Below are 25,647 nucleotides of genomic sequence, written 5' to 3'. Positions count from 1 at the left end.
GTACACAAAAATAGATTAATAATAAAAAAAACACAGTGGGATACACATTGGCGTTAAGTGATAAATAAACATGATTAAGATAATAAAAATAAGAAACAAAAAAAATTAATACAGTGGAACATATTCCAATAAATATTTGCAACGCGTTAGGTCTGGCAAGTCATCATAAGATATTTTTCTAATTTACATTTAAGGGAAATTAAAGTTCGGCAGCCTTTGACTTCAGGCGGCAAAGAATTCCAGTGACGAGAAGTAGCAACAGTGAAAGATGAAGAATAAAGAGACGATGTGTGCAGTGGTATTTCTAGCGTGTTATCATATTGTGACCAAGTATTTAAGTTATGATACCGAGAAAGACTGTGGAATCGGACAGTTAAGTAAGAGGGAATAGAGGTGTGCAAAATTCGGTATGAGAGAGAAAGGGATGTAGTCTATGTCATAAAGAATATCAGAAGGTCACAGGTACTTATGAACGCTTTAAATCCAAATTGCAGTACGAAGGGCAATAGCAAAACGTAGTAGATTTGTACGATATGGTGCGATCATTCATTACAATGATAGATATCTGGAAATCAAATATGAGGGAAAAGCAGTTCCATCATTTTCCATGCTTACAATCTCTTTCTGAGATTTCTGAATAAAATTAAATAATTATGCTTATCTAAATCTAAAAACAAAATTTCAACAACGGAGATTCGGTGATTTTAAAAATATTGCAAATGATTTCTTACTTTTTGCAAATCCTTTAACCATAGACATAAACAATGTTAAGCCAGAAATGCAGCAAGCAGTAGCTGATTTACAGAGCGATACATATTTACAAACGCTGTGCAAAGACATGTGTGGTTTAAATTTCTTTAAAATTTTGTCTACGGAAAAATATGCTTCCCTTAGATTATTTGCCGCCAATATAGCGGATATTTTTGATTCTATTTACTGTTGCGAACATTTTTTTTTTCAAAATTGAAACTTACCAAATGAAAACAAAGATCGCGGCTGAAAGATGGAAGTTTATTCGCTATCTTATGGTGACATAAACTTAGAATTCTGTGGCACCTTGAAAGTTACGGTACAGTAAATATGAAGTTTGTGATGCCTGCTCGCCACTGATGTCTGAACTGGCCCTCCACCCTACCCACAACCATGCGACGTCATGTGTATTGCTGGTTGCATTACCTGATGTCATCGCGAGTACAATTCTGCCGATGACTGCCATAGAGTGTAGAAATACATAAAGCAAACAGCTAAATCATCAACGTATGCTTTGTCGCCTCCCTGTTCTACTGTGGAGTTTTAAAAAAAATGGACTTAATAGTGCATCTGTCAGCCACACAGAAATTGTGACGTCGCCAAAGTTATTTGCACTGATTTAACCTCTTCCCTTACTATATATTTTATCAGTTTTGTGAAAAAAAGTGTCATATTTTTTTATTTTCGGAAAGAGGTTATTTAACATTGCAGAATCACCATACATCACTAATTTTCTTACATACCTAAAAAATCACTATGAAATAGACATACATTCATACCTGCATTATTATCCCGAGTTATCTCGTGCACCTTGATTCCAGCTCTGGTAGTTGTCCCACTTTGATTTTCTCCTGAACTATTTACCAACTTATGTTTTTGTATGGATTAATTTATGAGGTACAATACCAGTGCTATTATCAAGGCGTTAAATGTTGCTTGTCGTGTGACAGACTCGAAAGCAGGGTATTACGCACAGTGGCACATTGCATTCCGGACAGTAGTATCTGCTCTCCTATATGAGAGCGTTTTGGGAAGAATGGTGTAGGAGTCATTGAATATTTGTACCAGTACATCTGTTCTGCAGGTTTGTGAATAATGTTCTGCAGTATCACTATGCCCAAAAGTACACGTATTTCAGAGTCTGTAGTAGGCCGCCACGAATTATTTTCAGCATTCTATGAACACTTATTAGCATGCCGAATCGTCTCCTCGAATATAATGTTGATGAGGTCATTATTGAAGAATAATTTAAAAAATTGAGAATTATTGTTATCAGAAACAATGTTAAAATTTCTGGGAATGGGGACCTCGGAGGTGCAGAAGAAATGGTGCCAGATGTCTTCTATTCAAACCACTGTCGAAAAGATGCGACATCAACTGATCTGAATTTGTTTGTTGGTCTATAACTTCGTCTTCTGATACCGATGTTTCATTTTCTAATCTTCTACAGGAATATATTCCTGATCAAAAGTTTCGGAATCACTAACTTGATCCATCTTTACACAAAACAGCACAAAAACACTAAACACAAACAGAAACCACCAAAACTAACTAGCATCTACTCACTACTGTGTGTGAATGCTATATGAGCATAGAATTCCACTCCCAAGGAAGAAGTTTCGAAAATCGAAAAAGAGAGGAGAATTGGGAGGACAAATTTAAAAGGTAGTCTACGCAAAGGCGTCCTTGCAAGGGGTTGGGGGCTGCAAGAAAGTAAATATGTGAGCTCCAAGCCTGTTGGCCACTAGTCTCACTCCGGGTTACGCTGCTCCACTGAAGGAGCTCTAGAGAATTTTGAAGGGGAAAACCGAAAATAGACGTAACCTCTTAGGTACCACATACGCGAGGGGGACGGAAATGTGATCAAAATGATCACGGGACGAGGAGGAGATGGCTGGTGTAGATCTGCACATTGAAATGAACTGTCATTTCGCAGTGCAGGAGGTGTCGAGAAGACTCTGTCGTCTGTTGTTCGATGACAAGGCAGGTGAAGACCGCCAGGAGAGACGCCGTGAATTCTGAATCTGCAAACTGAAAGGTTCCCTGTCCTTTCGCATTGCGACATGTATGATGTTGCACATTATTTCATAATTTATATATATCTGAACTAGGACTTTAATTTGTTTGTTAGAAAAAAGGGGGCTTATGGCGAAGGGCATATAGGTCCGTGGCCCATTTCTCTTAGGGCTCATCCCGACATTTGTCTTAACGCCTTAGGAAAACCACGGAATACCTTAGGCAGGATGAGTTGTCTCAATATAAGTGACTAGCCAATTTGGCTTTTAGGTAATAGGTCGATTGATTTATGAATTTAGTTTAGATGTAATTAATAATTAATTTTGAGTAATTAAGGTGTTCATGGGGATATGAGTGTAGCTCCGTGGCCCATTTCTCTTAGGGCTCATCCCGACATTTGTCTTAGCGCCTTAGGAAAACCACGGAAAAACCTTAGGCAGGATGAAGGATAAGTACAAAAAACACCACCAGATATAGCAATATCACTAACTTCTGCAGCCATATAGTGAGGAAAAGGTTAATGAAAGAATGGAAACGTATTTATTCGGGATATAATCCTTAGCAGCGAAAATGGGACTCAAACGAGTTAACTCGGGTTAATAAATTTCGACACAAGTTAGCAACCCGAGTTAACTCGGGTTAATCAGGGAAGTGGTTAAGGTTAGATAGACTGCACATCTTATTTATAATTTAAAAGTAATGTAATTAAAAGCATTCTTATAAGTATCAAAATATGTTCTTAAAATATTCGAATATTAGAAAGGTACAAAAAATAGGTAGGCTATATGATCAAGTGCGAAGATAGCCAATTATACGGTCAATTGCAGGGCCAAGTTTGGCAGACGCTTCTATATGTAAATTCCTATGTCCACACCCCGAGTTTAACACTGATTATACAGTTAACAAAGTTTCCGAACACCCTTAAGCTACTTTAATGAAATTTGCATCCTTTAAGCTAACTCAAATAAAAAGAGCGAGCTAAAAGTTTTACTCGCTCGGTAAGTTCATAACTAATGCGATAATGTTGGATCGTTACGTCGCTCCTCAAAATTACCTTTTTAAAAACAATTTTAGTAGATGCTTAAACATACACAATGAACAGAATTACACAACGGATAAGAACTTTCTTACAATGGGTTCTTTTTTAATACATTGCGGGCATGTTAATAAAGTGTGTATTGAATATGCATACGCCTGGTTTGAATAGAGCTGACGACGAAGTTTGCCACGCATGTGGATAAAAACAACAGTGTATTGCAAGTCAAAGCAATGTTTTGCTCTGCACGCAAGAAGTATGAGATTAAATTCGTAAAAAAATAAGATATACAGTACTTCTAAGGATGGAAAGTTATGTGGAGCTAAAGATACGGCGTAGAAACCATGTCGGAAATTATTGCAAAACCTATAAGAAAATGGCAATGTGACAAATTAACTAAGTGCAAGAGAGAAACGATCAGCAGAACACAAAGTATGATGTTAGTTTATTACTGTCGTGATTATTAGAAAATTGTATAACCATACACACATACAATAAACATAATATTATAAGTAACGACACAAACAACATTTTAAAAATACAATTTCCAGAGGGGTTATTCAAGATTTTCATTAATATTGTTCTTCCTCTAACACATATCGTCAAGTGAGATGTACTGCCTGTTAATAGATCTACATATCAGCCAGAACCTCAATCAGAGGATAGTTAATATATATTATGTAATATTCCTTTTATATAAGCTGAATATTTTCACACGTTATTACATTAGAATAATTGCATGGTGATGTATAATTATTCTTGCAGCTATATTACATTTCTGGTGGTATGGAAGAAAAGGCCTGATGGCCTTAACTCCACCAGAATAAATAAATAAATAAATAAATAAATAAATAAATAAATAAATAAATAAATAAATAAATAAATAAATAAGTAAAGAAGTAAATAAGTAAATACATAGATAAATAAATAAATAACTACATTAATTAATTGATAAGTAAATAAATAATAAATAAATACACAGCATCAATATAAGATGCACAAGATAAGTTACTGTCTAAATTTATACTAAGCATTTTAACAAAGGACTGTGAATCGCCCATTAGAAATACACCACGGTTTTACCCCTCACATTCACAGGTAACTCATTGATCATAATCGAAATTACAAAGATTGAAACATAGACAGGTCAGAACAGGCAGACAGACAGGCACAGACGAACAGGTAGATATGAAATATAAAATAATATAGAATGGGATAGGATAGGACAGGATATGTTAGACTAAGATAGGATAGTTTAGATTAGGTTACGTTAGGATAGGTTAAGTTTGGTTAACATAGGATAGGATAGGATAGGATAGGATAGGATAGGATAGTATTTATTTACATTACATGGTATTCGAACATCGCTTCACTACTAGAATATGGAACATGCCCAAAAAATCCTAATAGTACCACAGTCTAGTACAGTGATGTCAACTGATGCCCAAAGGAGCAAGCGTGTGCTTTAGAGCTCAGGAGAGCCTGAGCGCTTTGCAGCTGAAAGGAAAGAGACAGACGAGTGAGGTAGTATATTGCGCTTGGTCGAGCTATATACAGAGATGACCAGCAATGATTCAATGGATAAAGGGAAGAGAACTTATTAAAACTGTATCCATGTTAATTTTTAAATATGTCTGAGAAGTATAAGTGCATTATAAGAATGTAAGTTTTGTAAGTTTTAATTTTAATGCTCATTTTTCACAAGTTTGATTTTTTATTCAAAAGGAATATTTTTTCAATTTTTTTTTTATAGAAAAGTGAAATTTTTAGATATAGGCCTAGGCCTATTTATTTAGTAGCTAGCCTTACATGTACTGAATCAATGTTGTCGTAAATCTAATATACCGTAAATACGTATTACTGAAGATAGTATATTACAAATTTGAAAATATTCGCATGGAGAATTAATGCTTGTAAGAAAATGAATTAACAAAGCAACTACTGTTACATCATAAGCAAAAGATATGTGCCATGTGTTATAAAAATGTCAACTCTATAGCTTCAGCAGGTTTCGAGAAAATAATTTAGTATTCTGATGATAGGAAGTTCTCACCAATATCACCTTAAAATCATAATGCGATAAGAGTTTTGTTATGTAATATTAGTTGCATTTAAAACATATACAATACCTAGGTAACTTTGCTTTGTACTATAATATTGTTTTGATTAGTTCATTGCTTACTTCTATAAGGCTAAAGATACCACCAAGATCAATTCCAACTTATCATGGCATACCCAGTCTCTTTTTTTTTGGGGGGGGGGATATCACTTCCTTTATGAATGATATGTTTCATTCACTTAGTACAGTATAGTTGTTGGTACTATGGAATTTATGTGAATATTCCTTCTTTACTCTTTATTATGTTATTAACGTTTAAAACACAATTGCAATATCAAGAAGTTGGTGTAAATGCTTTTATTTTGCAGACAATATAGATAATATCAAATAGAAAGGAGCCATATAAAAATAACGACATAAAATTTCACGTTCCGTTTGAAATTTGCGCACCACTGTTTTCTTAAACCAAACAGGCTGCTTATTCCTCCTTCCGTAAGTAGCGCTTGATGCCCGAGCACTACGTCAAGGTGAGAAAAATGCTCTTTCTTTGACATCTCTGTTAGTATATACAGTCACGAAGCTCAATACGTAGGAAATATGCATCCATAGATAGTTGCTAACCACTAGAATCGCTACTATCGCCTCATTACAGACAATGCGAAATAGTACCGGCACAGTCTATTGTTCCTAGTATCCTGAACAACTCGAGCTTCGTGACTGTATATACTAGACTGTGACAGTATTATAAAGTCTTACTTATAGTCACAGTCTAGATGAAATATATACAGAAGAGTTTTACAATATAGTCTATTAGTACAACACAAAGGCTTAGTATCAATACTTAATACAAGACAGAAATATTCATGAATCGTTGTTGAATGTTATAAATTCACTTACAGAATAGAAATCGTGAGAAATTAGGTAGACCTACTCCTTCAATTGATCCTAAACAATCTTATGCTTTGAGTTTGATTTTTTATATCCATAGGAATGCTATTAACAATTTTTACTGCCGTATAACGTACTCCGAGGAACACGCGTTCTCCGATTGTGTACATTGTTAATTCCTAGACATTTGAGCCAATACTACCGAGATGAAGTGTAGCGGAACAAAAGTCAATCAAGGTCACTAGAAGAATCCAAAGCTATTGAGAGGGGTTAGATCCTGTTTCATATTGTCATAGGTACCGTAGAAGAGGTTAAAGTCGATCAAAATGTTGCAATTTTTAAATGATATTGAGGTTATGCAATGGAGCGAAGTTTCTCAGAAAATAGCATTTTGTTGTCATATCCTTCATTTATGAAGACACGTTACAAGAATTGAATTACAATCCATATAAAATTGCTTTTTTTCATTTGACTTGTGATGGAAGTTATCTGCTTAAATAGGGTAAAGTCGATCACCATTGAATTTTTAGTTTAAGATCGATTTTAAAATATTACGGAGTAAAGTCGATCACTGTTTATGTTTTTAAGAAACAAGTGTGTTACATATATTTTATTTGTTATAAGGGGTGTAAAAACAATAATAATCTTCAATATATGCCTATAGCATTATACAGTGTATCTTTTGTTACTGTGATCATACTATTTGATACAATTAGGCCTATAGGTCTCCACTGTACAATCGTGACTATGATTGCCAACTTATAAAACATAAAAACACATTTTAATACTTCACATACCAACAAACAAAGATTTAAGAATTCAAAATTTACATTGAAATACCACACTTCAATTATAATCTAAAATGCAATTCAATATTGCTTGGGTTTATATAAGATGTTATTTGAAATCTTCCCCTCCACATGTCACTTTAGAAACTACGTTGTTCCCATAGTCAGGTACAGAGGGCTGTACAAAATATGTTCCTTTGGCAGTGCTTCTCTTACGCAAGAAATTCATCATAATTTTGTCTTCCTCTTTCCCCACTATCCCATCAATATAAGCTATGCTATGACACTTTTTTGTTTATAAGTGTTAGTTGGAGGTATTTCGGTGAACAATTTATTCTTCCTGATGGTCCTATCTGTTTCGAGTAGGTCGATGGCATGATCGACTTAACCCTACAAAGGTATAAGTTTTTTTAAAATAATAAGTTTCAATACTAACATTTACGAACTGCAAAACTATTATTTCAGGATACAATCTCAAGGAAAAGTACTTACGTATACTTCCTGTCTCCTTTCACTGTTGACGATAATTTAGAGATTGTAAGACTTTCTTTTCATTTAAGAGAAAAAGTTGAAAATAACAATTTTCACTTCAATGGTAATTACACAGTGTTCCCATTGTTGGCATTCATAGGCTTTTTGTTGTCCCTCTCGCTTATATTTACAATTTAAGGCAATGAAGTCAGCATAACAAAATGTTAACAAGTAACTGAGAAAATATATAATTTTCAATAAAAATCGCAAATGATCGATTTTATGCCCACTGATTGACTTTACCCACTTCTACGGTATGTCCAAACAAAATTTCAAGACAGAGTTTAAGTGAATGTTAGTTTTATAGACAAAAATTTGAACCTCTAGTGAGGGAATCACACTGTATTACAAATAAATGACGTCAGTTTGCTACAAGTCATTAAACTTTTGATAGCTGTGTGTGTAAAAAGAGGAATTTATAATTTTCTAAAGAAATTAGGGATATTGCTTCGAATTTACGATATTTATTAACGTTTCCAGGAAATATATTTTTCCGGCATTACTGAAGAACATGCATTGTTATAAACCGAAGGGATGAATTAGTGGAAGACAAAGCAAAGAATTTCAGGCAAATTTTAAGCTTTGAGTTTCAGGAGTACATAATAGGCTTCAATCATTAAAGGTATACAAGATGATGATGACGACGACGGCGAAACTACAAAACAAGTTTTATGGAGCCTCGATTCGACATATAGATCAATACTCGATGGCCCTAAAGGATGACGCCACATTAAAGTCGTCTAATAACGATAATAATAATGCGTTCGCTCGCTCACTAGCACGCACAAATGCTGTGCAGTGGAAGATTATAAAGCCGCTTTTAATTGACAGACAACTGGCGCTATACTCTTCTTTTTGAGTATTCGCTCAGGAATGGCTTCAGAGGCGGCTCGTGTCATTTCTTGACGACATGATGGCGCATTTCACAGAAAGATCTTTGAAATTTTACATGTTTCAGATTGAAAGTTACTGCCGATTGCAATGTTTTTCATAATACCGAAGGTTCTGTAAAGTACTCTGAGTAGGAAGTACATAACCAATTTCAGTCGAACATCTATAGTATACAGCATTCATTTTATCTATAGTAATGTCACAAGCGGCCTCGAGTGACATTTATTAGGACTGTTTCTTGAATAAAATAAAAATATAAATAATATATCCCTAAAATTCGCTCACAAAATGTTAATAATTGTATATTTATGAATACTTAACCTATTCAGACATTGTGAAGTCGAAATAGATGAATAACGATTACTGCAATAGAGAAATTGAATGTTATTCAGTAATGCCAATTGAGAAAAGCGAAATACAGGTTTAAAAATGTTTTATATGTACTGCGCTTTTCTCTCGCTTTATTATAAAAGAAATATATTTTCATTATCTTCTGAAAACATAGCTTAATTTAAGAATTTTATAGTATAATTACAAATAACCTAATTAATACATTAATTAAATGAAGAATTGTTATGAAGGAGTGTCATTTTCTTCAGACACAATGGTCATGGAATTAGAAGATAATGTAGGTGTGGAAGTAGGATTTCGCACTTTATTTAATACAATGGAGTCATGCTCATCGATTTACGTGGAAACAGTTGGCGACACTGACTAAACAAAAGAACGACCATGCGATAAATTGATGGTGATAAATCGAGCTGCAGAAATTATCGCTATGTATGACTGTGATTGTTTGTAATTCAAAATTTCATTACACTTCATTGGCCGAAAATGGAATGACGTCATATAAACGAAATAGTCTTAGTAATAGTTTATAGAAATGTAACTTCCGATTCTTCCCATTACTTCTTTAGGGATGAAGTTTCTTACATGTTATTTCGAAAGATTAATGCTGTGGAGCGTGCTTCAATGAAGATTTTCATAAATTTTTTAATTGTATGTGTGCATTCTATGTAAGAAGATCTACCTATGCATATATATATATATATATATATATATATATATATATATATAAATTGTATGTTGATAAGTGAGTGATAACTATATGACCGGAGGTCAATGCTGTCATTCAGCATTGTAACGCACTGCAACCAAATAAATAAAATAGAAGTAAAATAAAATTGATTTTGAATTTTAGTTTAAGCGTTGGGGATCAAGCATTGAACTCTGCGCTAGAATAATGACGTCTTGGGCGAGTCAACGGAAGCGCTAAGTTCTTAATGTTGCCTGGCTATCATTATTTTTTCACTCACGAATAACGATCTGCAGTTTGCCTTCGTTGATGAATTTGTTATAATTCTATTAGGTTTTTTTTAACATAATCTTATGAATATGAGTTCTATTACCCCATGAAAGTAGTTCGTAAGAAAGTATGCTTTGGAAATAAGTAAATGGTGCCTAATTCCGTGATACCCCTAATCTCTTGTGACCGCTCCTGAAGAAACATTTTATATTTGAGGTAAGAATTAATATAGGGTTATAAAAATGATATATTACTGTAGATTAAAGTCAGCTGAATCAATGTGTATGATTATTTAAACATTGTGAGACAAGAACAATGCTACAGGAGCTTTCCCATTTTCGGATTTATTTTCATATTTCTCCTTCCTGGCTCACTCGACTGTGATGCCAACGCTAAATTGTGAAAATTAATGTCTACGAAAGAAAATAGTTCGTGGAAATAATAATAGAAATAAGTTATAGAAAACATCAATTATAATTATGATAAAATAATAGATCATTATTTAAATTAATTACTGCTGTTATTAGGAATATAAATAATGAGAAATAATTGTGTTTTATAATTCAATTTATTGAAATTTAATTTTGTATTGAATTTAACTTTCAGTTTATTTTCTTTATAATATATTAAGTAATATGTAATACGTATTCCTGTAGTTACACAAGTATTTTCTATGAAATTTGTCACTTAGGCCCTTCTTCCATGTTGTAATTTCTTGCTTAATCAATATTAAAACAATATACCATGACTTTAATGTGTTTTTACATATACACGTTTGTTTTGCGAGCAGTTAATGAGGATTATTTTAGTATCAGGGAATTAGGATATCACTCACGGAATTAGGAAACCACTATCACGGAATTTGGATCCCTGTCACGAATTTAGGAGCCACTGTACAACAATGAAGAATGCCGGGTAATCTTTTGGCGAATCCTCGGACCTCACCTCATCATTGTAGAAAATTACTACATTGTAAAACTGTAAAAATTGTAAAATATTGTAAAAATTTGTAAAAATGTAATTGTAATATTGTAAATTGCAAAAATTTGTAAAAATTGTAATATTGTAATATTGTAAAATTTTGACTTGTTCCACACCTTAAAGCTTCATTGCTCATGTAAGATCTATGGAATAAAATGAATGAATGAATGAATGAATGAATGAATGAATGAATGAATGAATGAATGAATGAATGAATGAATATTATATACCAAAGTTGTGAAACTGTTGACATTGAATGTTATAACAACTGTAGCTAAAGGTCCAAATAACGTCATTTAATAATAATAATAATAATAATAATAATAATAATAATAATAATAATAATAATGATTTATTTTAGCTGGCAGAGTTAAGGCCGTAAGGCCTTCTCTTCCACTCAACCAGCAAAAAGTGTATGTACATATGCATGAACTTACAAAGAATTCAACAATTTGATTTAGATGAGAGTTACTTGTATACAAGAGTTATTTACGAATTAAACAACAAAATATTATGAACTATTAATTAAACACTGAAATAAACTGTGTAGCAGAATTAAGCTAAAATACTGTCATTGCAAGTTATCTTGAACCTTACATCCCCTAAGTCTGTGTTTGGAACTGCTCGGTACGGCATGTACTCATCAACGTAACGACACGGCAAGGCTGCCCCTCCCTCGGGTAACGTGACTCTTTTCAAAAAAACGTTGGTTATTTTACCTTACGGCTCTCTACTGTAAAAGAACTTGGTTCAATACAGACATCATCTTCTCTCGATACTCCGGTTTTGAGAGGAGAACATAGTTTCGTAGCAAGCTTTAATTAAACTGTAATGAGTAATTATTTAAATATAATCGTGTGCACACTCCTCTCTCATCCGGGCTGGGGACCGGCAATGGAGGAGTTACTACAGCTACTTCTATACATTATATAGGCCTGCATGACTTACACCTTCAGCTAATATGTACATATTCTTATAACAATATTTTACAGGCTTATTATTTGAATTTACATTAATTTACAATTATACACAATCCATATCCCTATCATTTCTACCATCATCGCTTGTTCCAAAATTAATTATTTCGCCAATGGCATCATCCATTCGGAATTATCTTCTTAATCGTAGGTACTACTTTCTGAACACGATAGAATTCTTCGATTGTATCCCGAATAACATGTTGATCGAAGTCGTCCACTTCAACTTTACACAAGTATAATTATTCTGGAATGAAATAATATGTTTAGTAGAACTATAAGAAAATAATAACTTACAACAGTAATTCATTATGTCGCTCTCAATACACACACTATTGTACATAACTATTATAGCAATAATTTCTAAACATTACATACCTATTCTTTCCCGGAGTAGTGTGAGGTTCATTCGGTTGTAATTCAATATTATTTTTATTCTCTTCACGGAACTAATACTTTTGCAAGAGTATTTAGCCGCTCTCTCATATTCCTTAGCAAGAGGTTCCAGCAAATATTTGTTTAATTTTTGCTCCTCGCAACGCTTAATTTTATTATATTTGCGATAATTTCTCTTTCTCGGCTATGGACAACAGCGTTACTTCTTCTCCGCGGTGGTGTGATTTCACCATAATTACTACCCTGTGGTTGCTGCTCAATGGTAACACTACTGGTACGCAGTGAAGGAAATAGCTCTATGTTTCTTGACAAGAGATTATGCTGCGGAGCATGCGCAAACAACTCAGTTGGCTCCACCCGCGTTACGCGCTTCCTTCCCTCTGCCCCTCTGTCCCCGCTCAGAAGGTTCAAGATAACTTGCAATAACAGTACATAGTATGTTAATATATTTCAAATAATATTAGATAATAGAAAGAGATTATTATGAGACAATATTTGACAATTATTTAGGTGTTATTTGAAAATTTATATTACAATTTTGGCATAAATATAGACTTCATTAATTAGGCAACTTTACCCTACTTCTTCGGAAGACAAATTTTTAAATTTCGCAAAAGAAATATTGCTATTGAAATTTTTTTGCAAACAAAATTATTATGGTATCCTCAGGTAAGTGCGTTCTCAACAGTAATACCGAGGAGTTTAAACTTATCATTATCCATGGCTGTGCTACTAAATAAGAGGAATGCAGTTTGTTAAGAAGAAATTTATTTGAACTCAACCATTTCTTGGTAGGAAAAAAAAGGACGAAAAAAACTAGAAAAGGAGAGGAAAAAAGGATTAGAGAGAAAAAAAATATATATATATATGTATGATTACTATAAAATTATGAATTGATTGTGCCAAGATGCAATGACCGGCACTAGCCGCCTCTGATCTGGCCGCTATTCGTGCAACTACTCGGTAGATGTGTATCGTTATTTCAATGTTAGGTTATGCTCTGTATCTTGTATTACGTGAATTGCATATCACATAGCACCAATTATAACATTTTCTTGTTCATTCCGAGAGCAACAAAACCGATGTGCTCAAATGTTGATGGCTTCCAGACACGGAGTCATTGTGCAAAACATGCAGCCAACTCTTTAAATTGACAATGTGCGCAACGAGACTAGACGCTATAAATCAAAAGCGAAACTAACCTGTACAGAAAATCCCTTAACAAAGATTCCACTCCGTCTTCTTAGAGATCCTTTTTTCAAGCTAGCATTATAACAAGAGAAATCTGTTAACTTAATTAATTAACTAGTATTTCAGTATGAGTTTAGTCGTGTGTAAGTGAATACGGCTTGCAGAACTTCATTTCATAGCTATAATAAACGCAACACAAATTGAAAAATGTAATAAATATAAAACAAAAAACATATCAACATAACAAATAATAATGTAACAGGAAAGGAAAATAAAAGTCATCTAATTAGATATAAATGGAAATTTTCGCTATTTTAAAGTAACATTTTTAACTATTCATAATTCTTTCTTTAAAATTCAGTTTATAAAATCTCTGAATATACATGGTTACGTCCACATCATCCCTTCAACATTTTATTAAATACCTTCAAGAGAAAAAAGCAATGAAGCAAATGACCAACAGGCTTGAGTTCACATATATTCTTTCTACAGCACCAAATTTTCTTGAAAGGACGCACAGTCGTGTGTAACTTCTAATATTCGTTTTTCTCCCATTTCCCCATATGTTTAATTGGTTATTTTACGACGCTTTGTCAACTTCTAAGGTTATCTAGCGTCTGAATGAGTTGAAGGTGATAATGCAGAGAAATGAATCCAGGATCCATCGCCGAAAATTACCCAACATTTGTTCTTAATGGGAGCTTAATCAGATAACTTGTACCAATCAGGATTTAAACCCGGACCCGCTCGTTTCACGGTCAGTTATGCTAACTATTACTCCAGTGGTTCCCAACCTTTTTTGACTGACGACACACTTCACCGAACGCCCACGATATCGCGACACATTAATAATAATAATAATAATAATAATAATAATAATAATAATAATAAAAATAATAATCTTTCTTCTGGAGAAAAAGGTGGTGAAACTCTGTGTAGAATATTTTATAGCGGACGGGGAGATGATTACTGTTCACTGCACGGGAATTTTGTCGTTTTAACCTCCTTTCGTCCAACTAAGACTTTCAAGATCTAAGCGGAATTCAAAGAAAAAATATATTAAATATAGTTATTCACACATATTTCGGTTCCATGATGAAAATGCAACTAAAATGTGCCGGAACGCCGTTCCAGCGCTTTCCGCCAGAAAAAAAGCACTGATAACTTCTATATAGTTTCGGACATCCAGTGTTGTAGATAGGTTCATGTTAACACGCAATCGAAAATTGTAAAAGAACAAGCAACAACTTGAGTGGCATTAGAAAAAAAACAAAGGTATATGTCAAAAATCCCAACCTATCTATGTGGATGTTCGATAAAAAAATTTATGATCGTTTTTGAAAACTCGCCTATTTAAATTAATGTGAAGTCTGCGCTTCCTGGGTTGCACAGAGTTTCTCTATACGTGACCTTATGGTTGAAAAAATGAACTGAGTATTGTTGCAGGTGTTCACGTTTCATTGGTAAAGTCTGTCTCAAAATAAAATGTACCATATCAAAGACTTTATTGCAAATAAAAATGCCTGGATCGCATAAAATTTATTTTTGCATTCCAAAATTTCGCGATATATTCCACGGAGCCGCGCGACACACCGGTTGGAAACTCTGCATTACTCCACAGCGGTGGACTTTCTCCTTACTTCTTTTCAACTCACTCACTCACTTACTCGCTTTCACACTAACTCACTCATACACCTTACACAAGGGTATATATTCACCACAACCTATGATTATTAAAACGACGGATAAATACGTTAGACTACCACTATTCTGACTACTTCACCACGTAAGAAGCAGCTGTAAAAAATTCATATGGTGGATGGTTTTCTCACGCAGAAAACACGGAAGAATAATTAATTTTCTTAATTAAGCAAAGTGGACTAACTGCGTCTTGTTATTGCGAGAAATGATCCAATTTAGGAACTCGGTGCCGTCAAATAGCACTAAATTGAGACTTGGCAAGAACAAGTACTGTTGCAAAATTGTATTTAGGTGACATCAATTCATGCATATATGTCTACATGCACACAATACTAATTCTTTAAGGGGACATATAGCCTATTATTTTTAAATCTTCCACAATTTTCATCCAAAATTTGTGAAATTTAAACTACATAAAGAGGCCTACAATACTATCATTTGTACAACATTTGGTTGCATTAGGGCTAAACTTTTGAAATTATATTTTAAAAATAGATTTTATATTGACGTCGCTAAAAGGTTCCTTTCGACAAAGTCATACATATGGGCCTACATGCACACAATGGTAGGCCTAATTCTTTAAGAGCAAACATATGATTTTCAAATCTTCCACAATTTTCATTCAACATTTGTGAAATTTCAACTACATACAGTAAACAGGTCTACAATGCTATCATCTGTACAAAATTTGGTGGTATTAAGGCTAATAGTTTTGAAATTATATTTAAAAAAATATATATATATGTACTGTACAAATAAAACTACAAAACTTGAGTAAGATAATAATATTGTTATTAAAAATCAAATATTATTATAGTTATCAATCAAGTGGGGTTGGGTCTTTTTCATATACTTAATGGCGGTGTGGTGTAGATACTTATATGCGTCATTCTCTTCAATACTGGCTCGAGAGAGCGCAAAAATTATAGTTCCTAAGGAAAGACGGTATTACTTACTGATAAAATAAGAGGCCTACAATATTTTGTAGTCTCCTGGTCATTTCAGCAAGATCTCTTAGCAGGATAAATGATTTTACCCTCCACATTTCAAGCTATAAATACAGCTCTATACCAAGATGCTATGTCTATTGTTCGACAGCATAGTAAACCTGGCATTTTTAACTTTCACCTATTTTCCACAATGACCTGACATAGCTATTGCTTTACTCCCACATGAAAAATCCACTGATCGTTCTGACTTGTTACTTGTGTTTTCGCGTTGAAACTCGAAAACTGAAGGTGGATATGATGATGGATGAATGGAACAGAGAAAAATTCTCTCCGTCACCGGGATTTGAACCCGGGTTTTCAGCTCTACGTGCTGACGCTCTATCCATTACGCCACACCGGATTCCCATCCCGATGTCGGATTGAATCCTCTCAGTGTAAGTTCCAACTCTTGGGTTCCCTCTAGAGGCCTACCCTCATGCACTGCGTCATAGATGTATGACAGTGGCACAATGTCCACACATGTGCAGAGGTGCACTGAAATGTCGTATGTACTTCGGTACATCGTAATAATATATGAAGGTGGATAGGTTCAAGAAAAAGTATTTGGTATAAAAAACATTCAGAAGGAGTATGTTTCATTATTATGGAAGCAAATAACATTTAAAATGTCTGGTATTTTTTATTGAAAATAAGTCTGAAAAAAATTTTATTTGAACGTTTAATGAACTTAGTTTGCAGCATTTGCTGCACAAGCCACTAGTATTTTATATATTTTCGTCACTAAAAGGCTCCTTACTACAAAGCTTTCAAAATTTTTAGATCAAATTTGCTCAAAAGCTTCAAAATAATCATGGGAATAAAAGTTAATTACCTTTTTGAGCTAAGTAGCTAAATAGAGAATCACAATAAATTTTAAATTTCATGAATTTACTACCACAGCATATTTTAATCTAATTGCAATGCAGAACAGTGCAATCCCATGAGAACCAAACACAACAACTTATATCTCTTCTAACGTCAAAGAAAGGTGAACGCGTTTCACAGCTTGGTGAAGGTGTTTGTCATTTCCTGATATGTTAAGAATTATAATAGAGCCAGTTTTATAAATGCACGGAAATTCCAAGTTCTTGCAATGGTTAGAAACTTGACAAACTGCAAAGTATAATCATTTTGACATAATAAGTCACATTTATCCTATGTTTTGAGAGATACAAAGACAACTGTCGTTTCTTATCAACTCGTATTTTACAAAATGTTGTGATACGTTTAGTGGAAGGAAGAGCAGTGTGGGCAGACTCTGTTGGGATTGTATTAAACTTACATTAGGTCTACTCATAAACTTATTCAAATTACGAGTTGTTACGAGAAACTTGGTATCGTACTTAAAAATTCATTTTGAAAATATAATGTACAGTATTATTGCTTCTAAGAATTAAGTGTTGCGCTTCTTGTCTCAGTATGTCATAATTTTTGGCTGCACTAATTAGAATATATTTTATATCAAAGAAATATTGCTGAATTTAAAACTTATAAATAATTACCAGGACAAATATGTATACTTGTAGCAGCATAATTTTAGATGAAAAATAAGCAGTTATGCACAAGCTACTTGATATTCTACGAGGGTCACTCCAAAAGTAATGCACAACATTTTTTAAATTTATTTTTTATTCTACATATTTGAAATTTATGGAGATCATAGATACTACAATAACTTCATTGTACAGAGCATATCTACGTCAAAAAGCATGGGTAGACATAACGGCTTGGTTAGAGAAGCCAACATACTATAGTAGGAATGGTCATGAGTTTCAAATCAAATGTAAGAAACAGAAAACGGACGTAAGTAAATTCTCATTTTTAAATCGAACTATAAATAATTGGAATGACCTACGTGCAGCGGTCTTTGAGGGCTGTCCTTTCTTAAGGAGATTTAGAAATAAATTAAAAAGTTGTGTTATTCCCTTAGTTTGAATTATAACTTATTTTAAAATAGTTTCTAAGAGGGTCTTAGACTACAAATATTCAGTTTAATGTAGTTCTGTTTATAAGTGTGAATAAGGGTGTAATTGTTTGTCTTCTTTGAACTATTGTATCAGTGAAGCATGGTGAGTCAGTGAAGTTATGGTTTACAATGGCAGTGAATAGTTTCGATCAGTGATAATTCACAGTGTATTCTATAGTGTCAGTGAAATGTGTCCTAGTGCCAGTGCGTGAGTGAGATGTGTCATAGTGCCAGTACAGTGAGTGAGATAAGAGTCAAGTGAAAGGTTATCAGTATCAATGTGAAACTTATGAAGGGACTATACATAACAGAAAATTAGGTTCACTTATTAATTAAAGTCTGTGTGATGTATCTTGTCTCACTGTGAAAAGAGAGAGAAAGGAGATATGTCTTACTTCGTCTGTATTGTTATGGCGATGGGGGAGTGGAGCGATGCCGTCCATCCATCCAGTGGCGGAAGGGACTAGTTGATACATTCTGTAGCGCAAAATAAAATTACAAAATATCTCTCTTCGTACTGTGTAGTTCCGTCACTGAGCTTGTCTTTCAAGAAACTGAGTTCCGGTAGCCTGTACAATAACAAGGTTTTGAAAGGAATCCTGAAAATTTACAACCCTCCTATAATCTCCACCCTCACTTGAAGGGACTTGGTTTTATTGCCACTGAGACAAGATAAACCTTACCAGGTATAGGTTATTTTATGTATTATTATTATTATTATTATTATTATTATTATTAATGTAATTATTGTGTATTGTTTATATTATGTATTTTAATGTATTGTGTATTATTTTTATTGTGTGTAATTAAGTTAGGCTACCACTGCCACCGGGTGTCTACCAACTTGCAGTGTAAATAAATACATACATACATCCTTCTCGCTTGTATTCAAATTTAATTTAAGTTGTTCCTGTGAGTGGCGCCATGATAGCCCTCCTCCAAGATGGCTGGTGTACTTGACATTCGTCAGAAGCAACGTGCTGTTATCGAGTTCCTGTGCTGTGAGAACGAGACAGTGGGAAACATTCACAAGAGGTTGAAAAAGGTGTATGGAGATGCAGCTGTCGATCGCAGTACGGTGGGAAAGCAGATTATCTGGTGAAAGAGGGCACGCCAATATTCGGGATACTCCTTGCAGCGGCAGACCCTGCACTGCACGAAGTCCTGACAATGTGCAGCGCGTTAACAACATGATTTTGGCTGACAAACATTATGACTACTGTGTTTTTCGAGTCAGAAGGACTCTTGCTTGTGGACGTCATGCCACACGCAACTACCACTAATTGTGACGCGTATGTGGCAACTCTCAAGAAACTTCAAGCTCCACTCAGTCGTGTTCGATCACATCGGCATGTTCTGTTTTTCTTATGTCTTCCTCAGCATTTACAGGAATAATAATAATAATAATAATAATAATAATAATAATAATAATAATAATAATAATAATAGTAATAATGATTTATTTCTCTTCCACTCAACCAGCAAAACGTATACATACATAAGTTATGTATGAACTTAGAAAGAATTCAAAATTTGATTTAGATAAGAGTAACATGTATACAAGAGTTATTTACGAATTAAGCAACAAAATACTATGAACTATTAATTAAACACTGAAATAAACTGTGTAGCAGAATTAAGCTAAAATACATAGAATGTTAATATATCTCAAATAATGTTATATAATAGAAAGAGATTATTATGAGACAATTTTGAAAATATAGCACTATCAGGATGATGTCTAAAGGAAGAAGTAACAATGTAGACAGTGATAGTTTAAGTCAGTATGATTGGAGTGAATTGCTAAGAAGATTATCTTTTAAGCTGTATTTAAAAGTGTTCATTGTCTTGCAGCCCCTATTACTTTGTGACAGGGAATTCCATTGTCGCGAGGTGGATACTGTAAAAGATTGTGAATAACGAGATGTTCTATGAAGAGGTATACTTAACGTGCCACAGATAAGTGACCTGGTATTTACTTCGTGGTTAGAGTATAGATGAGAGAAACGAGACGAAAGGTAATTTGGTGTTGAAGTCTGCAGAATTCGAAAGAGTAAAGACAAAGAGTGTAAAGTTCTACGTTCTTTAAGTCGGAGCCACGAAAGACTTGCGAAGGAATGACCTACATGTGACTTCATAAGATTAATCCAGGACGATGAGGACAGAAGTTGGTGGTCAACCGACAACAAGTCCGCTACGGCCAATCCACCAGCTTCGAAAGACACTGTCCAGGAACATTATGTGTGAAATGTGCCGAGTGCCCATCATGCTGCAATCACATGAGTTGCGTTATAGCCAAGAGAATCTCCTCCAGTAAAGGGGGGAGGGCTTCTTGAAGAAGGTGTAGGTAAGTTTCGCCGATGAGACGGGCTGGAAGTAAAATGGGACCAACTAACATAACAGCGCAACAAACAGTACTTACGATTCTAATGCCGTCTAGCGGACTAAGGGCGCAAAGCCGAAGCTATGTTGTCTGTCAAAAAAAATGCGTTTTTTGGTCTTTTCTACCATCCATCACATTTAATGCACGTATTTCTGGGACAGCCTGTATATAATATGAATGAGAAAATAAGAGGACAAATTCGTGTTCCACAAGGCATACATAAAATAAATATTGTTTTTCCACTCCCACCGCCGTAAGTATGCTATTATTACTTTGTTTTTAGGGAAATAAATGGATTTTACCGTGATAATTTTGGTTGCTATTGACGACGGGACGTAAGTCACATTACCTCCCTAGGGAAGTTTATCAAAACTAACAAAATAGAACTCAAAACTCGACGACCCTCTCAACATTTCTGATATTATACAGTGTGTTAATTAAGTATGGAATATTGCTAATAACCCTATATATTTATTTTATAAAGAAATACCAAAAACAAAAGTTGTTGGAAATATCTAATAAGCTTATGGCTGTGGTCTCACTAACGTATTGATTCATGTATAGGATGTGGCAAAAAATAATAATTTTTAATGGCACCCTATATTAAATTTTACATTTTTGAAATCTCCATACAATTTTACATACAAATAAAAGTTTGACTAAGCATAAATGACGAATACTGTCTTGTAAGTGTTATAGTTCTTTCAAATGCTTGATAATATAACACAAAATAAATGTGTATTCATATGGAGTAGGCCATGAAACAAACAAAACAATAACATAACTGTTTCAGAGAATGTTTAAAATTATGGTGCACCTCCACATTATGGTAGAAGAGTAATGGATTTCCTCAACCAAACGTTCCCTGATAGATATATTGCAAGAAGAGGACACATTAAATGGCCAGCTAGATCACCTGACCTCAACCCATTGGATTTCTTTCTGTGGGATTACTTAAAGTCTAGGGTGAATCGTGATAGACCAAACAGTATTGAAGACCTGAAATTAAGGATTAGTAATGAGATAGAACTGATCACTCCTGAAACTGTGAGAAAGTCAGTGGATTGCTTTCGTGATAGACCGGGGCATTGTTTGGCCGTGAATGCTTCCCATTTTTAATATCTGTTATAATTTGAAACATTCTCTGAAACAGCAGTTCTATTATCGTTTTGTTTGTCCCATGGCCTACTCGATATGAATACATACACACATTTATTTTGTGTTAAATTATTATCAAAGCATTTGAAAAAAACCATAACATTTACAAGAGAGTATTCATCATTAATGCTGAGTAAAACTTCTATTTGTATGTAAAATTGACTGGAGATTTCAAATATGTAACATTTAATATAGAGTGCCATTTAAAAAGTGTTATTTTTTGCCACACCCTGTACATGAATAAATACTTTTGTGAGACCACAGCCATAAGTTTTAGTTAGATATCTAGACTATTTTGGTATTTTTTCCAAAAAATTAATTATTATATAAAGAGTTACTAGCAATATTCCATACTTAATTAACACACTGTATAATGTAAAATGAAGAAATATATTTTTATTAAATAAAATGTGGGAATGGAAAAACATGTAATTCATGAGCTAAGTAGAAGTTTCTTATCTCAAAATACGCTACTTAACTGCCGTCCGAGAGATAGCGACGGGCGCAACTCGTCCTCGAATAGTAAAAAGCTATTTATCTCCCTTAATACATAAATAACTACTCGTATTATAAGTAAGTTATGGACCTATTTAGCTCAATGCTTAACTATTTGTTCGAAAAACAATAACTTTCTGCTTATCGTATATACAGCACATACAGCAAGGTTTGTTCCTGTTCGCTTACTGCGATAAAAACTAGGAAAACATAAAAGAAGAGGATTGATGCAAACTTAAATTAATGTAAATAAATAAACTCTCATTACAGAGTGTTCAATTTTATGTTAATTTCGAAGCAATAACTTAGGTTACTGGATTCCTTTTAAATCTACCATTATTTAACATTCAGATTTTTAATACAAAACCAGAGGAATGGAACTGCACAAAATTGGAGAGCAACTTAAAATTTTAATAAACAATTGAAGAGTGTGATCCCAAAACGTTTTCAGTCCATTTTTATGAAAGAACTGGGCTAGTTTTTATCCATCACTTTATGGACTGAGCGAGTTTTCAAGTGACATGCACAATAATACAAACTTTTAGACAAGGATAAGAATTGTTTTGGAAGAAAAGATGCCTAAAATATAAAGATAAAAGTCTAAAGAAAATCATATATAACTTACTTACAAATGGCTTTTAATGAACCCGCAGGTTCCTTGCCGCCCTCACATAAGCCCGCCATCGGTCCCTATCCTGTGCAAGATTAATCCAGTCTCTATCATCATATCCCACCTCCCTCAAATCCATTTTAATATTATCCTCCCATCTACGTTTCGGCCTCCCCAAAGGTATTTTTCCCTCCAGCCTCCCAACTAGCACTTTATAGGCATTTCTGGATTCACCCATACGTGCTACATGCCCTGTCCACCTCAAACGTCTGGATTTAATGTTCCTAATTATGTCAGGTGAAGAATACAATGCGTGCAGTTCTGCGTTGTGTAACTTTCTCCATTCTCCTGTAACTTCATCCCTTTTAGCCCTAAATATTTTCCTAAGAACCTTATTCTCAAACACCCTTAATCTCTGCTCCTCTCTCAAAGTGAGAGTCCAAGTTTCACAACCATACGGAACAACCGGTAATGTAATTGTTTTATAAAGTCTAACTTTCAGATATTTTGAACAGCAGACTAGATGACAGCTTCTCAACCGAATAATAATAGGCATTTACATATTTATTCTGCGTTTAATTTCCTCCCGAGTGTCATTTATATTTGTTACTGTTGCTACAATATATTTGAAATTTTCTACCTCTTCGAAGGATAAATCTCCAATTTTTATATTTCCACTTCGTACAATATTCTCGTCACGAGACATAATCATATACTTAGTCTTTTCGGGGTTTACTTCCAAACCTAACGCTTTGCTTGCTACAAGTACAATTTCCGTTTGTGGATTTTCTCCTAACGTATTCACATCATCCGCATAGACAAGAACCTGATGTAACCTGTTGAAAGCCAAACCCTGTCATATATAACTCATATGTCATAAAAATGGCCAAATGTCCTGAGCGAGTTTTGGAATTACACTCTTCAATTATCGATTTCTCCAAATATAACCCATAAGTAGCACTGACAACATCTAACCTGAAATAACTACTTAAAGATTAATCTCTCGTCCTACAGAATTTATCTGTTATGGTAACAGTTGAAATAACTTTCTTGTGAAATTATTACCAACTTCTTCATTATTGCCGTAGCAATATCACATATGGGTTCGTAAAAGTGGCAGGTCAGGCGCTTTAGATTCATTTAAATGGTCCTTAACATAGTCAAACAAAAGAAATCTAATGGAGTGACATTGGGTAGAAGTGGTGCCCACGAAATGGATCCATTACGTCCAATCCAGCGAACTGAAAATATGCTACTGAGAGTCTTGAATCTGGAGACTAATCACCAGTGTAGGTCAGGCGGTAGCGCGTTTGCTTACAGATCCGGAGTTGCACTCAGACGTGTGTTCGAGTTCCACTTGGGCTGATTAACTAGCTGGGTTTTTTTAAGGTTTTCCCCAACGGTAAGGCGAATGTCAGATAATATATGGTGAATCATTAGCCTCATCTCGCCAAAAACCATCTCGCCATCACCAATTCCGCAATGCCAAATAATCCAGTAGTTGAGGCGGTGTCGTTAAATAAGCAAGTAGAAAAATCTGGAGACTCTAATGTGAGGATCTGGATCGAAAATCAGCTATTTAAGGGTACTGATCCAGCATACCAAGATACAAGACGTTAGTTATTGTTGCTTAACATAAGAATGAATTATTGATAAGAAAGAAAAGAGAAAAACGGAAAGGAAAGGAAAAGGAAAAGGAAAGGGAAAGGGAAAGGGAAAGGGAAAAGGAAAAGGAAAAGGAAAGGGAAAGGAAAAGGAAAAGGAAAAGGAAAAGGAAAAGGAAAAGGAAAAGGGAAAGGGAAAGGGAAAGGGAAAGGGAAAGGGAAAGGGAAAGGGAATGGGAAAGGGAAAGGGAAAGGAAAGGAAAGGAAAGGAAAGGAAAGGAAAGGAAAGGAAAGGAAAGGAAAGGAAAGGAAAGGACCTATATTTTAAAACAACAGTCCAATCTCATTCTACTTATGCAAGAGGCTGGTAATGGATTCAGAATAAATATACAGTCAGATCCCTTTGGGTATAGATAATATTAAATTATTATTATAACGGTATTATGATAGTAGGAAAAATTTCTTGCTAGTTATTTTTTGACTAAAAGATGGGAGTTTCCACATGACCATCAACAATGCATTATTTAGAAGGACAAATGCAAATCGTAGATGACTAAAATGGCTACTACAAATCAACAGCGGCCACAATGAGTTCTTTGGTATGGTCAATTTGAGAGTGTTAAAAGAGTTCAAATGGAATTTCGACGTGAGTATGGTGTGCGTATTGTACCTAAATACGATTCCATAATGTTGTGGTATCGAACATATGTAGGAACATATTTTGTGTTAAAAAGCATGCAGGAAGTCGCAGGTGAAACTCAGTACGAAAAGCAGCTATCTCTTGGCTTGGTCCCCAAACTCCCCAGATCAAACTCCTCTTGACTTCTTCGTGTAGGATTTTGTTAAAGACATTGTCCATTCACACAAACCCAGGAACATTGATGATCTGAGAGTAAAAATTACTCAAGATTTTCAACAAATCACCTCTTTT

This window comes from Periplaneta americana, chromosome 5 (genome assembly GCF_040183065.1).
Source record: "Periplaneta americana isolate PAMFEO1 chromosome 5, P.americana_PAMFEO1_priV1, whole genome shotgun sequence".
NCBI lineage: Eukaryota > Metazoa > Arthropoda > Insecta > Blattodea > Blattidae > Periplaneta > Periplaneta americana.
Note: the sequence above shows the minus strand (reverse complement) of the source record.